This window comes from Leptopilina heterotoma, unplaced genomic scaffold, assembly GCF_015476425.1.
Source record: "Leptopilina heterotoma isolate Lh14 unplaced genomic scaffold, ASM1547642v1 Lhet_212, whole genome shotgun sequence".
Lineage (NCBI taxonomy): Eukaryota > Metazoa > Arthropoda > Insecta > Hymenoptera > Figitidae > Leptopilina > Leptopilina heterotoma.
Genome location: NW_025110930.1, coordinates 1,936,159 through 1,951,777, shown reverse-complemented (window position 1 = coordinate 1,951,777; position 15,619 = coordinate 1,936,159).

Here is a 15,619-nt window from a genome sequence, read left to right as displayed (position 1 = left end):
TATTTACCAACAACTTATCTTTATCCGACGATAAGAGTTACTTTTTAGAAATAAATTTTATTCTTTTAGCGAAATCCCGGATGTAAACGAAAACGATTCTATAATTTATGTCGTTTTTTAAATTTACGAATTTTATAATGCATAGATAATGAAATTATTACCGAATATTACATCATCTATTATACGCTAATATAAAGGATTAGTCCAGACTCTAAAATAAATGTAATCAAAATTTTTTGATAATAATAAATAATTGCGAATTATAGTAAATATGAAACAATATACCTACTTAAATAATGATAAAAATAATAAAAATAATAATAATAATAAGAAGAAGAAGAAGAAATAGTAAGAAACTAATTGAGAAATTATTAATATTTATGCCCCTCACAACTGAAATTTTTCTATCAATTTATTGAATTTAATTTTCATAATACTTTTACTATTTATCTGACACATTTGCACCAATTGTTCAAATAAAATTTAATCGCGCACAAGTGAATAATTTAAATACACAAGTAAATTTATAATCATTTATTTAATATCATATTTTTATTACTTTTTCAGAAATGATATATTGTATTATTATTAATAAAGTTATTTTTTATCGTGTTATCAAACCTCAAATATTTGAATCCGATAAAAAAAATATACGTTCCCCTAGCAACAGGAAAAGAATTTTTTTTATCCATGTTTGATGTTACATGCAGTCATGGATTATAAATAAAAAGTTGCAAATTATAGATATTTATAGTAGATTCGTCAAAAAAAAAAAAAAAAAAAAAAATTGAAATCAAATTTCAATTGTATAACAATGAGAACTCGAGAGACTTAGGTAACTTGTTGAGAATTGTAAAGTTGGGACTTTTCCCCGTGCATGATTTTAAAATTACTTGAGCGATTTACTGAATTATTGATGATGAACTGATCATCGAACGGTAGTGTCGCAGAACCTGAAATATTCAGGTGATGCCATGAATAAACTTTGAACACTTTATATTTTCATTCGTTTCAATTATATTTAGAGAATATATCTGAAATCAATATTATTGGATATGTTTGTAATATATGTTTTTTGGATTCTTTAATAATAGTATGTAAATTCTGCATGTTGATCTTATAATTATTTTATGGCGAATCATAGAAATATTTATTTTTGAATCTTTACTTTTTATATTTTTATTTTATTTATTTATATTTTATTTTTTTATACTTTTTACATGTAATTTAATTTAATTTTTAATTTAGTAAAAAGTTTGAGTAAATCAAATAAATATTATATTATTATATTATATATTATTATATATATATTATATTATTATAATCAAATAATAAATTAATTAAAATTTTTGGTACCAATTTGATACTTTCAAGAAAGTGGTGAACTTCTTTCTATACGGATTTGTAAAATCCCAAATAAACGAATAAATAAACCGCATAAATATAATTGTGACAAGAAAATCTCATGCAAATAAATTATTTTTGCTGAATTTAATGAATTTACAAGAGCGAGTTTCCCTATATAGAAATATATTCATCAACACATCGAAATATATGCACAGCTTTCTCCAAAACTTTATCCTTAAAAAAAAGTTCACTAAACTGCAGGGAGTCCCAGAAACATGTGACATAAACTTTCTCCTCTCAGAGACACAAGAAGTTGTTGAGATATTAAAAAAAAACCATATTTATAACAAAAAACTTTAAATGTTTCTTCTTTGCTTGAAATTATTCCTCTAAAAAATTAAATAAATTTATAGACAGAATATTTAAAAAAATTTTTTTTCTTTTTTTGCATGCAGTTTCAAATCGGTTTAAAAAGTGACATTTAATTAAAAATATGAAAGAGGAAAATCCTCTCAATTAAAAAGAAAAACTTTAGTACTCATGAAACTTTTAGTGCTTTAAGAGCAAAAAAAAGAGGAATCCTCTAAAATTGAAAATTTTTTTTCTGTGCTACTTGTAAAAGAAATATACAAAATCCTCCACTTTTGTCATTGAATTCACAGAAAGAAGGTCCAGTTATTTGCAACAAAATACAAAACTGAAAGGGTGCGAGAAATAGAAAGAGAGTTTGGGATGCGAAACGAAAAAGAGGGTGTCTGGATTCATGTTTAGAGAGTATGGGCTGCATTTGTGGGAGAAAGATAACAAAACATATTAGAAAGAAGAAAAGTGAGATAGAAATATAAGTCGACCTTGCCTTGTGACGTCATTGCCGTCTAGACTGAGCCTAAAGCTTTGAATATAATCACCCCTTTCATCGGATTAAATTCAAGAGCTAAACAAAAATGGGTAAAAAAAACCATAGTAACCTGGTTTAGATGGGCTGAAGATTTTTGGTTTAGTTTCCAAAGGTAAGCACTATTATTTTTTCGAATTGATTGAAGTTATTTACCATTCTTACCCCAAGTGTATTGCAGTGAAAAGAAAATCTTATTTTACTGTATAAACTCCAACTGTATTTTTACTGTAATAAACCAAAAGTGTTAAATCACTTACAGCTCAAATCTGTTTTTCTTAATTCAATACATTTTTGGGTTTAAAATAAAAATAAGTAAATTTTAGGTCTTAAAATCATTTTCCTAATCTAAAATTAAGTCAATATTTGAAAACTTAAGTTGTTTTAGTCGAAATCAGGCTTAAAAGAAGTTTTTCTAAGGATATCAAATTGAGACAAAAAATGTTTTTTTTTTCAATTTGATATCCTTAGAAAAACAATGCTCTAAATTTGAATTTAAAGAGAAAAGACCTCGTTTCATTGAAATAAACGGATTACTTGTCTATTATCGACTAAATATTTACATGAACTAAATAAATTATTTCCCAATGCATATTAAGAAACGAATTTTTTAATATAAAAGCACATAATTTTTTTTATGTACAGCACGTGGACAAAAATAAATCATATTGCACATTATCTGAATTGTAGCATTTTTATAATCTATAATTACGTTTAAATTGTTTCAAAGTACAATAACCATGAATAAATAATGGATTATAAAAGTTTATTATCTAAATTAGACAAGATTTATAATTACAGATTATTATCATAATAACAATTAAGCTTACTTTTGTGACAAATGTTATAAAATAAATTCTCTAATCTTTAAAATTAATATTAGCGATGACAATATAGTAGAGTATTTAAAAAAATGTGAGACGAAGATTAGGAATATATTCAAGAAATGAAAAAAATATTGTTTACACATGGACTTGGATGTAAATTCTATATTCGGAATCGAGAAAATGAGAAAAATGTAATTTTATAGTTGAGTGGAAAGTTATTTTTGTACCTCAAGGAGATGTCTATAATATAATATTGGATTATAAGGTTTATTATTTTCGTTTTTTCTATAAAGAAATTTGGTCTATGAATAAATAGGCGAATACGAGGGAATTAGTTAATTAAATGTTGTAAAATTTTTTTTTGTCAACAGATTTAGAAAAATATATAAATTGATGAAACAATATAAATATAAATATTATAAAAATTTAAATTATATGGTAAAAAAAATTGTGACTATGATCACGTAATACTCGATTACGACATATAATCTTATTTGGGCGTATATTTGGCCTTTTTGATTATTACACAAATAATCTTATTGAGTAACTTTTCAAGTTCAACTGATTATAATAAAAAAAAACTTGTTTGTTTCTTAAATAGACGATAGATAACTTTTTGTGTATATTTCACTCTATTAGAGGGGCATGTGCGTCTTCTTTATTATTTTTAATAGATTTATGGAAATGTTAAAAGGAATTTAATTTTTGTTCCTATTTTTGTAATAACATTCCGCATGCAGTTCAATTTTAAAGTTGGAATAAAATATTAATTGTAGAAGTACTTATAAATATTTCTTATAGTTTAAAATTTATCTATCTTCATCAGAGTTGTCACAAAACTTTTGTTTCGTCTTTCTCTGACTTTTCCCTGATTTTCAGACAGAAATTAAAATTTTTCTCTGATCTCTATTTTTGTATGGAGTTCAGTTGTAGAAAAAGGCAATTTTCAGAAGGAAAAATTAAATTTCAATCATTAAACAGTAACTATCTGCTTTAATTTTAAAAATAACAAATGTCGAATAACTCATCATTATTTTAAAGAATTTCAGGGAATTTATTAAAAGATTGACTAATTTTAAATTGAATTCTTGATATTATAATTTTTATTGAATTGAATAATAATTGAATAAATAATTGAATATTCATAATTTAATTCTTGGAAATTTTAATTATTTAAAAAATTTTCAATTGCTTGTTAATAAAGATTCAGTTATATCTTTAAAAAAATAGAACATAAATATTTTAGGTGCCTAATTTTTTCAGAGTTTTAAATAAAATTTTTCGAAACTTCAATTTGAAAAAAATTAAATTTAAATCTTTCTAAAATTTTCAAAAGGAGTTCAATAATTATAAAAAAAAGATTTTTAGTAGCAAAAATTTAATTTAAAACTAAAATTCTCTACCAAAAACTAAAAGTTCAGAATTTGCAAATTTATTTGTTTACAATTCAATTTTACAAAATTATAATTTAATCGTAAATTCTTCAATAAAATATATTAGAAAATAAAAACTTTAAATCATTTTAAAAAAAACTTTATTTAAACTTTTTCAAAAAAAATTAATTCCACAGAATTGTTAGTTAAAAATAGAAAAATTCAGATTTTCAAAAATTTTAAATATGAAATAAACCTTTTTAAAATTCAATTATTTCTAAAAATTCACGCTAAATTACTTTTAGTATTCAATTATTATCTACAATTTTAACTGAAATCCATTTTTACCTCAATTTTTATTTATTATAAAATTCTACTAGAATTCAATTATTTAAATACCAAAAAAAAAACAATTTATTGAAGAATTTCATGTTTCTTAACAATTAATTCTCATAAAGAATGTTATCAATAAATTTTTAAATAATTGAATACTTTTGACAAATTTTAATAAAATTTTTAAGAATAGTTACATTTGATTGGTTGCAAAAAATTTTATTAAAATATTTGAAAATAATTGAATTCTTGTAAAAAATTTGTGAAAATAATTGAATTTATCCAAAGAATTTAAAAAAAACATTTTTTAAATAATTGATTTTTTTGAGGAATCGAAATTAAATTTTTAAGAATAATTACATTTCTCGTGCAATTCCTGTAAAATTGTATTAAAAATAATTGAAATCCTGCGATGAATTTTAGTATTTTTAAAAAGAATTGAATAGTTGCTAAAAATTATATTACCTAAAATTTTCAAAAATAATTTCATTATTTATGAAAATAATTGAATTAATGCTAAAAATTGTATTAAAATGTTTAAAAAGAATTGAATTTCTGTGGAAAATTGTTGTTATTTTTGTAAATATTTGAATTCCTGTGAAATTTTTATTATTTTATGAAAATAATTAAAGGTTTGCTTAGAATTTAATTAGATTTTGTTTAAATAATTGAATTTTGTTGGAAAATTTTATTAAAATTGTATATATTACCAATCATTGAATTTTGGAAAAGAATTTTATATTAAATTTTCCTAAAATGATTTTTTGTTAAGAATTTTGTTCTTTATGAAGATAATTGAATTCTTTTGCTGAATTATTTAAAACATTCTGAAAATAATTGATTTTTTGCAACGAATTAAAAGTTATTTATGAAAATATTATTTTGATTTATTGCAACGAAATTTTATTTTATTTTTTTTTTTGAATAATTGAATGTTTATTAAAAATGAATTCTTTCGTCAAGTTTTAATAAAATTTTTAAGGAGAATTACATTTTTCGAGGAATCTATTTAAAATTGTACCTATATTAAAAATTTTTTGAAATTCTGCATAATGAAAATAATTAAATTCCTAAATGAAATTTTATTATTTATGAAAATAATTAAATGTTTTCGTAAAATTGTATGAAAAATTTTTTTCAATAATTAAATCTTTTGATAAATTTTAAGAAAATAGTGACTATTATTGAAAATTATTGAAATGCGAAAAACTTTCAAAAATTAATAAATAATTGAAATTTTGCAAAGAATATTATTTAAATTTTTGAAAATAAAATTGATAATAAATGTGAATTTCTAAGAAACTTTTTTCTAATGAAGAGGATTTTCTAATTTTCTTTCTTCTAATAAAGGTCATTTTCTAAAAATAATTGTAATATTGAGAAACAGAAATTATGCAAAATAGTTTCTATTTCTAAATCTTAATTTTTTTTTAAATTTTCTAACTTTTATCAAAATTATGATATTTTACAAGTTTTAGGAAAATGAATATTAGAAATCATAACTTTTAAAAACAACTTTTTTTAGAAATCAACATTTGTTAGAAAAACATTTTTTAGAAAATAAATTTCATTAGAAATCGCTTTTTTTTTAGACAAAAAGGATTAGAAAATATTTTTTAGAAAAAGTGACTACCTACCAACAAAAACAACTAACTTCAAACTACGAGCAGATTACCAAACCTACAACGATTATTTATTAATATAGATGACGTTATTATAAATTATATTATAATTATATTATTATAAATAAATAAATAATTTATAATTGATTATGTTAAACTGAAAAATGAATTGCATGTAAAACATTATCATCGAAATTGAAATAAATATTTATAATATTCAGAACGTCGTAAGAAATAACACGTTAATGTTTAATGGAGATTGTGAGTGAACAGGAGAATAATAATAAGACGTGTAAACAAAAAGAGCACGTCAACTTGCATGAGCATACTGAAATAAAGTTAATATCTACACGGACTATTGACGGTCAATGTCAAGTGAAACGTCAAGTTATTTTGGAGGGACATGATGTAGATCGAACCAAGTCGGCGAGCTTTAAGTCTGGGAGCGGACGCTGGCGAACAGATTGAAGGAGAATCAATTTAACGAGACAAATCAGACTCGCTGCGAGGGTCAAGGGCGGATCTCTTAACATTGAAAATCACCTGATTAACGGATTCAGTGTCTAGGTCAAAAATTCATTTCAATCATATAATATTCTCATTTCTCAATTCAACCACGTTTTGTAATTCAATTCCAACTCCTTTCTTTCATCCGTTACATATTCTTTTTAGAAAATAGAATTTTGTTAATACTTTAATTAAATTAAATAATTTATTAACAAACAGTATTCGACAAAAATTATAAGGTCCTTGAAAAAAATACCAAAAATAAAAAAATAATAAAGAAGAAATAATCTGAGATTTAGGAAGAGGAATTTTCTTCTTATGTTAGAATCATTAAATATTTATAAATTTTTATAATACATAATGGTTTTGATAAACGGTGAAAGTTTCTTTAGAAAAAAGTTAACAGATTAAAGATTAATTATTTGGACGATGTACAATCTTTTTTTTTCATGGAAAAAATAAATGTCAGGCACGCATATTATCGACTTCTCTCTCTCTCTCTCGATGTTATAAGGACAAACCCAACGAGAGAGGCATCGACGGAGAATGCGTACAACGTTTTATATCGATCGTTTAGTTGCCCTCCTCGCAATTTCATCCTCTAGCGCGAGAGAAAGCGAGAGAGAATCTTGAAATATAGTCCCTTCTCACTTTTATCCGCACTCTCATTCCATCAGATTCCAAACTCGATAAAAATCCACAGGCGAAAAGAGAATCTCGCTATTGAGTAATATTACAAGCTTTCACATTTGGTTAACATTCTAGTTCCCTTTGTCAACTGAATAAAGTTAGAGGAGGTCATGGTTCAAGAGAAGAAATAGGACAACATTGTACTTTCATTCATTTTATTTTGAATTTTTATTTTTAAATCTCAAATCATTCAAAAGTTCAAAAATTCGAGAATTTGTAATTTATATTATATTATTGCAGAATTGTATATTAAAAAAAATTAATTTTCAACTAAATGTGAAATATTTTTATTAAAAAATTAAATATATCAATTGAGAGAATTTATAGAGGAAAGAAATTTATTTCAGAAGAATCGTAAAAATTTCTTAATTTGATACATGAATTTATATAGTTGCAGACTTTGCACTCGACAATTAATTTTAAAAAAGTAGCATTCAACGTAGAAAACAAGTTGTAAATCCAGATGTTCATTACATGAACATTTTGCTTCCTCTTTACGATCAGCAAAAAAAATTTGCTTCCTCGTGAAGGAAACATTAACGATAAATATATTTCATTTTTAAATCATTTTTAATACAATTTAACATTTATAAAATAAAGTTCATTCGTCTTAATAGAAAAAATAAAATTTTCTTATACAGTAATATGAATCTAAATAAACAAAAAAATTTTTAGTCAAAAAGTGAATTTTTCAACTTTAATTGTAATTAATTCTATAATTTTCAATAGAATATATACTTTATATACATCAATCGATTCGTCTTGATGCAAGGAATAAGATTTTTGATTTATTTTTCCATAAATAATAACATTTTATTGTACAGCAACATAATTTTTAAGAAAAAATGAATTTTTATTAAAAGTGCAAATTTTTTGTCTATAATTGGCTTTAATTCTATAAATTTAAATACAATATATACTTTATATATACCAATCGATCCGTCTTGGAGCAAAGAATAAGATTTTAGAAATAAATAAGTAAGATTTTCTTATACGGTAATAATTTTGCGAAAAGAACTTATTTTATGATAAAAATGCGAATTTTTCAGCTTTAATTGTGATTAACTCTGTAAATTCTCATACAATTTATACTTTTTATATACCAATCGATTCGTCTTGATGCAAAGAATAAGATTTTATTATATATTAACTTCAATAACCAACTTAAAAAAAATTTTTTTTTAAAAAAATTTTTTAGAAAAAAGTCAAAAAAAATTTTTTTTTGAGAATTTTTTAAAGTCTATCAATCCATTTCGAGATATTTTTATGATAAATATACCTGGTAAATTTTAGCCAAATTCGTTAAAACCTCTTCGAGTTATCGTGTTCACAAAAATCGGGATCCCCCCCCCACACACACATACACACACACATAGGATTTTTAAAAATTTTGTAAATTAAACGACTACAAAGCTTCCTCACGAGGAAGCAAAAGTAGTAAAAATTAACTATCGAAAAATTAAACTTGACGAACAAAAAAACTTCACAAAACTGACAAAAATTTTATTCTATATTTAATTTTCCAGACTTTTTTCTAATTTTCATCAAAAAATATTTACTTCTTTCTTATGCTGCTAACAAATTAAATTCCTGCAACGAATTTTGTTATTCATAAAAGAATTTAAATATATTTATAAAAATAATTGAATTCTTGCGAAAAATTTTTTAATAATTATTGATTTCTTTCGACTAATTTTATGCAAATTCTAATTTAAATAATTAAAGTCCCGAGAAATTTCTATTATTCATGAAAAGAATTGAATTCTTACGAAGATTTTTACAAAAAAATGTTTAAATAATTGAATTCTATTTGGAAATTTGATGAAAATAGTAGATATTGAAAATCATTCAAAATTGCGAAAAGTTTTTAACAATAATTAAATTAAAATTTTTGACAATAATATTGAATTCTTGCAAACGATTTTATTCGAATTTTTTTAAATTATTGAATTTCCGCAAGAAGAAATTTATTACTTTTAAAAATAATTGAATTTTTGTGATAAATATTGTTATTTATGAAAATAATTCAATTTGGAAAAGAATTTTATTAAAATACCTAAAAGTAATTGAATTTTCGGGAATAATTTTGTTATTTATCTCTAATTATTGAATTCTTTCGAAAAATTATTAATGTCAATAATTTAATTCTTCCAAAGAATTTTAAAAAATCATTTTTTTAAATAATTGGTTTTTTTGAGAAATTGAAATTAAGTTTTTTAAAATAATTATATTTCTTGATTAATTTTGGTAAAATTGTAGGTATAAAAAATAATTGAGATCCTGCGATAAATTTTAGTAGTATTTATAAAATTAAAAATAATTGAATAGTTACAAAGAATTTTATTAAAGTTTTCAAAAATAATTTAATTCCTGAGAAGAATTTTATTATTTATGAAAATAATTGAATTATTGCGAAAAATTTTATTAAAATATTTGAAAATAATTTAATTCCTGTAAAAAAAATGTGTTATTTTTGAAAATAATTGAATTCTTCATACGAATTTCATAAACATTGTTTTAAATATTTAATTTTTTTGAGGAATTTAAATTAAATTTTTAGGAATAATTATACATTTCTCGAGCAATACTTGCAAATAATAATTGAATAGTTGCTAAGAATTTTATTTATTTATTTATTTATTGAAAATTACAAATTAATTAATTTTATTAAAATTTTCAAAAATAATTGAATTCCTGAGAAGAATTTTATTATTTATGAAAATAATTGAATTATTGCGAAAAATTTTATTAAAATATTTGAAAATAATTTAATTCCTGTAAAAAAAATGTGTTATTTTTGAAAATAATTGAATTCTTCATACGAATTTCATAAACATTGTTTTAAATATTTAATTTTTTTGAGGAATTTAAATTAAATTTTTAGGAATAATTATACATTTCTCGAGCAATACTTGCAAATAATAATTGAATAGTTGCTAAGAATTTTATTTATTTATTTATTTATTGAAAATTACAAATTAATTAATTTTATTAAAATTTTCAAAAATAATTGAATTCCTGAGAAGAATTTTATTAAAATATTTGAAAATAATTTAATTCCTGTAAAAAAATGTGTTATTTTTGAAAATAATTGAATTCTTCATACGAATTTTATAAACATTGTTTTAAATATTTAATTTTTTCGAAATATAATAAATATTATGAAAATTTTATTTTAAATAATTAAATTCTTGTGAAAAACCATATTTGTAAAAATAATTGAATTTTTCTATTATAATTAATTTAAAATAGTATTAATAATAATTGAAATTCTTCGATGAGCTTTATTATTTATGAAAATAATTTAATTCTTGCATAAAATTTCCATCAAAATTTTTTAAAAACAATTGAATTTCCATGAAATATTTCATTATTAGTGAAAGTATTTAAATTATTGTGAAAAATTGTATAGAAATTGTATTAAATAATTGATTTTTTCGAAATTTTTTTTTAATGCTATTGTAAATTAATTGAATTCCTATAAAATTTTTATTATTTTATGAAAATAATTAAATTTTGGATGAATTTTATCAATTTTCTTTTAAATAATTGAATTCTTTTGCGAAATTTTATGAAAATACTAGATATTGAAAATAATTGAATTTCGAATATTTTTTGAAAATAATTGAATCGGTTTAAAGAATTTGATTATAATTTTCGAGAATAGTTTTTTGATTTCCAGCAGTTTCTGGTATTAGCGAATTTAAAATTTTAAAGTAGTAGTGTAAATTCTAAAAAAAAGCAGAAATAGTAGCTTTTAGTGGCTGAAATCTAAAAAAAATATCCCCAAATAGTATAGGATAACGTAAAAAAAATAGTAAATAGTAGGTTTTAGTAGATGAGTGCGAAGCCTGTATAGTTGTAAAATTAGTTTCTACTTTTGATTCCTTTCTGTCTGACCAAATTACAATTATTCTACTTGCAGGAATCATTATTTTATATATTCTACTTCTATTATGCGTTAGACAATAAGTCCCATTATTATACATACATTATTTAAATCTAAATTTATTAATAATAATTTTTATTAAAAGTTCCTTGAAATGTAAATTTTTCAATCATTTTTGTTTCACAGTTTTTCTGCAGATATCAAAGTGAGACAAAAAAAAACGAATAAAAGTGTTAAGACTTTTGATTCGTTTTTTGTCTCAATTTGATATCTGCAGAAAAACTGTGATAATTGGTTCGAGACTTTGTTTTCTCCGAGCATTTTTGACGATAACAGAAAATATAATATACAATCGTTATAAATAATTTATTTCCTCTTTTTTATTGCTTTAAAATATTACAATTACACGAAAAAATGTAATAAATAATGCACCTCGTTAAATCAGTGTTATAATAAAGCGATAATATGACATAAAAGATTAATAGGATATTCCTTTCGATGAGAAGTCTCGACGAGTTATCAGTACATTAGCGTAATTGCAACTACAAAATAGCATTGAATGAGAAGAGGAAACGATTTGTCATGCATATAAGGCCCGTGATTAATTTTGTTAAGATATCTGGGAGATCACATCGACCACCATGAGAGCACTTTTGAGCACAAGATTGCATCAATATTTTAGCTCTCTCTCTCTCTCTCTCTTCAAATACCCCTATTATAAACTCAAAATTTTTGATTGCATATTTAATGGAATTATTATTTTCTTTTTCCTTTTTTTTGACAATCAAATTGTATTTTTAAAAGCATTCGAGAGCTTGGCAAGATATTGTTTTATATTTGGTTGTAAATTAAAAGTAATTGCTAATTTATCATTATGGTGGAAAATTGCATTTAACGAGATACGATTAACTGAATCGGAAGAGAGGAGAAGGAGAGGATGAGAATGAAGGTGTAGGACGGAATACTTTTATGCAATACACTTGGTTTGCCTCTGTGGAATGAGGAAGTCGAGTTCAATAAGGCATCACAGAAAGAATACTAAAGTCTGGGTCACTATATTGTTTAAAGTTCGTACGCACAGTTTTTCTAGGGATTACATTTCTCATCTGTATGCTTCTTGCAATGCAATGTGTAATCTCAAAGTGCAATAATCTTTACTATTAAGTAATCTATTTTAATATCTATATTAAAATTGTTGTTTTTGTATCTACAAAAAAATTGCTGAATGACAAAATGATTTTTACAATCATTTTTTAGGTTGAAATTTCTAAAAAAATATCATTCAGACTTCGCACTCGATCATTAATTTTTAAAAAGTAGCAAAAAGTGGCTTTATAACTGAAAAAAAGTAGTAAAAAATAGCTAATCGAAAAATTAAACTTGACGACCAAACAAAACTCGATTCAGAAACTTTACAAAACTGACAAAAATTCCATTCTATATTTTATTTTCCTGACTTCTTTCCCTAATTTTCAAAAAAAATATTTACTTCTTTCTTATCGTGCTAATAAATTGAATTCCTGCAACGAATTTTATTATTCATCAAATAATTTAATTCTTGCGAAGAATTTTATAAAAATTTATAAATAATTGATTTTTTTCGACTAATTTTATGCAAATTCTCTAATTTAAATAATTTAATTCCTGAGAAATTTTTATTATTCATGAAAAGAATTGAATTTTTACTCTCTTAATTTGAATCAGTTAAAAATCGTGGTTTTAACTGACAATCAGTGACTGACTTTTTGCTTCCGAATCAGTTAAAAATAACTGATTTTCAGTGAAAAAATAACTAATTTTCAGTAAAAAATAACTGAAAAAATAGTTAAACTTGACTAATTGAATTAGTCAAAAAAAAATTTACTGAAACTTCGCAGTCATTTTTAACTGACAATCAGTTATTTTTAACTAATTGTCAGTAGAAATATTACTATTTGAATTAGTGACTGACTTTTTGCTTCTGAATCAGTTATTTTTAACTGATTCAAATTTAGAGAGTACGAAGATTTTTACAAAAAATTTTTTAAATAATTGAATTCTGTTTGGAAATTTTATGAAAATAGTAGATATTGAAAATCATTTAATTGCAAAAAGTTTTTTAAAATAATTAAATTTTACAAAGAAATTTATTAAAATTTTTGATATTAATTGTGCGTCTGTGTGTCATTTTATTAAATTTTTATGAAAATAATTGAATTCTGGAAAATGATTTTATTAGAATTTTTTTAAATAATTGAATTTCCAAGAAAAAATTTATTACTTGTAAAAAAAAAATTAAATTCTTGTGATGAATATTGTTAATTATGAAAATAATTGAATTTTGATAAGAATTTTATTAAAATGTCTCAAAATAATTGAATTTTCGGGAACAATTTATTAAAAGATTTGGAAATAATTGAATTCCTGTAAAAAATTCTAATAGTTTTTTAAATAATTAAATTGAATAGTTGCGAAAAATTTTATTATTTATGAAATTGAAAATAATTGAGTTATTAAAAATGTGCATTTAAAATTCTTCAAAAGTTGATTTTAAAAAATTGTAATAAAATAGGGTCAATTGGGGTAAATGTAAACGGAATATCTATTTTTCACCAAAAAACATTAGTTTTTTTTGTTAAAAGGTAAAACGGACGGATTTCTTTTGCATGAACTTGTTGCTAGTGTTCCCTAGAAAAATTTGATGAGGTACAAAGAAATGTTGATGCACCTGAATCGCCTAAAACTGACTGTTTACATTTACCCCGAGATTTTGAAATTTTCCTAAAATTCGGGGTAAATGTAAACACACACCACTGTAGTTAAGCGAGGTTTAAGAAACAAGTTATTTCAAGTATACTACTGTTTTAAGGGATGGAAAAACTAATAAAAATTCTTCGTAGATGTATAGTAAATCAACCAGTTGACTGATAATGTATCATATAAATAAACAATTAACCATTACAAAATTAGTAATGTAAAAACTTGAATAACTTGAACAAATTTTAATGGATTTTCATTCAACTTTGTAAAAAGAAGTTTTTAAGGTTGCTGAATAAGAATCTAAAATCGAATTTTTAAATTTCAAAATGGTGGATCCAATATGGCGGATGAACCTAAAAATAATATTTTTAAAAATTGATCAAATTTGCTTGAATCTGGCTACTAGGGGGTTTTTGAGGTCGCTGAATACGAATTTGACGTCAAATTTTAAATTTTAAAAATGGCGGATTCAATGTGGCAGATGAACCTAAAAATATTTTTAAAAATAGATCAAATTTTCAAAAAAAAAAATTTTTTTTTTTATTAAATTTTTCTTTTCAAAGAGGACCTAATTTCCTTTTCTATGTAATTTTACATTGCCAAATTAATGAAATTGTGAAATAGAAGCAAATTTATTCAATTATTTTCTTTTAAAATGTAGTTCAAGTTCTGTTTACATTTACCCCGAGTTTTCGAATTCTCTGGGTAAATGTAAACACTTAATTATTTATTAAGTAAATTGACGAAAATCAAAAATCAAAGTCAATTTTTGTTAGGGCATTAATAAGGAAGAATTACATATTTTTGTTTGATTTTTAAATTTATTTTTATGCAAATGCGAGACAAAATACTGAAACAGTAAAACTTTGATTTTCAATCTTTTTTGCATTAAAAAATAACTTACACTATGGCATTGCCAATTGTCAAAATAAAATATTGGCAATACTCAGAACATCTTGTAGGTGAGCTGAGGTAAAAATATTGACGTCGTACTTATTTTTTAATTTGTAAATTTAGCTGAAACATCTACTGTTTACATTTACCCCTTGTTTACATTTACCCCAAATGACCCTACTTGAAAAAAATAAACTATTTTCAATTAAATAAAATTTCACAAAATTTTAATTATTCTAAAATCTTTTAATTATACATATACATATATTTTTGTATTATCGTAAAAAAATTATTAAAAAATATAATTTTGAAAAATTTGTCTATAGTATTTTTAACACTATATTTGGAAAAAAAATTGAAAAAGTCGCAATTTTTGAAAATTAGTCGAAAAGATTTTATTAACAGGAGGCATTTTGTGTCTACTTTAAAATTTTTAATACTTACAAATTTACAAATGTTTATTGTCGCAATTTACCAAGTCAATGACATATAATACCATTTTA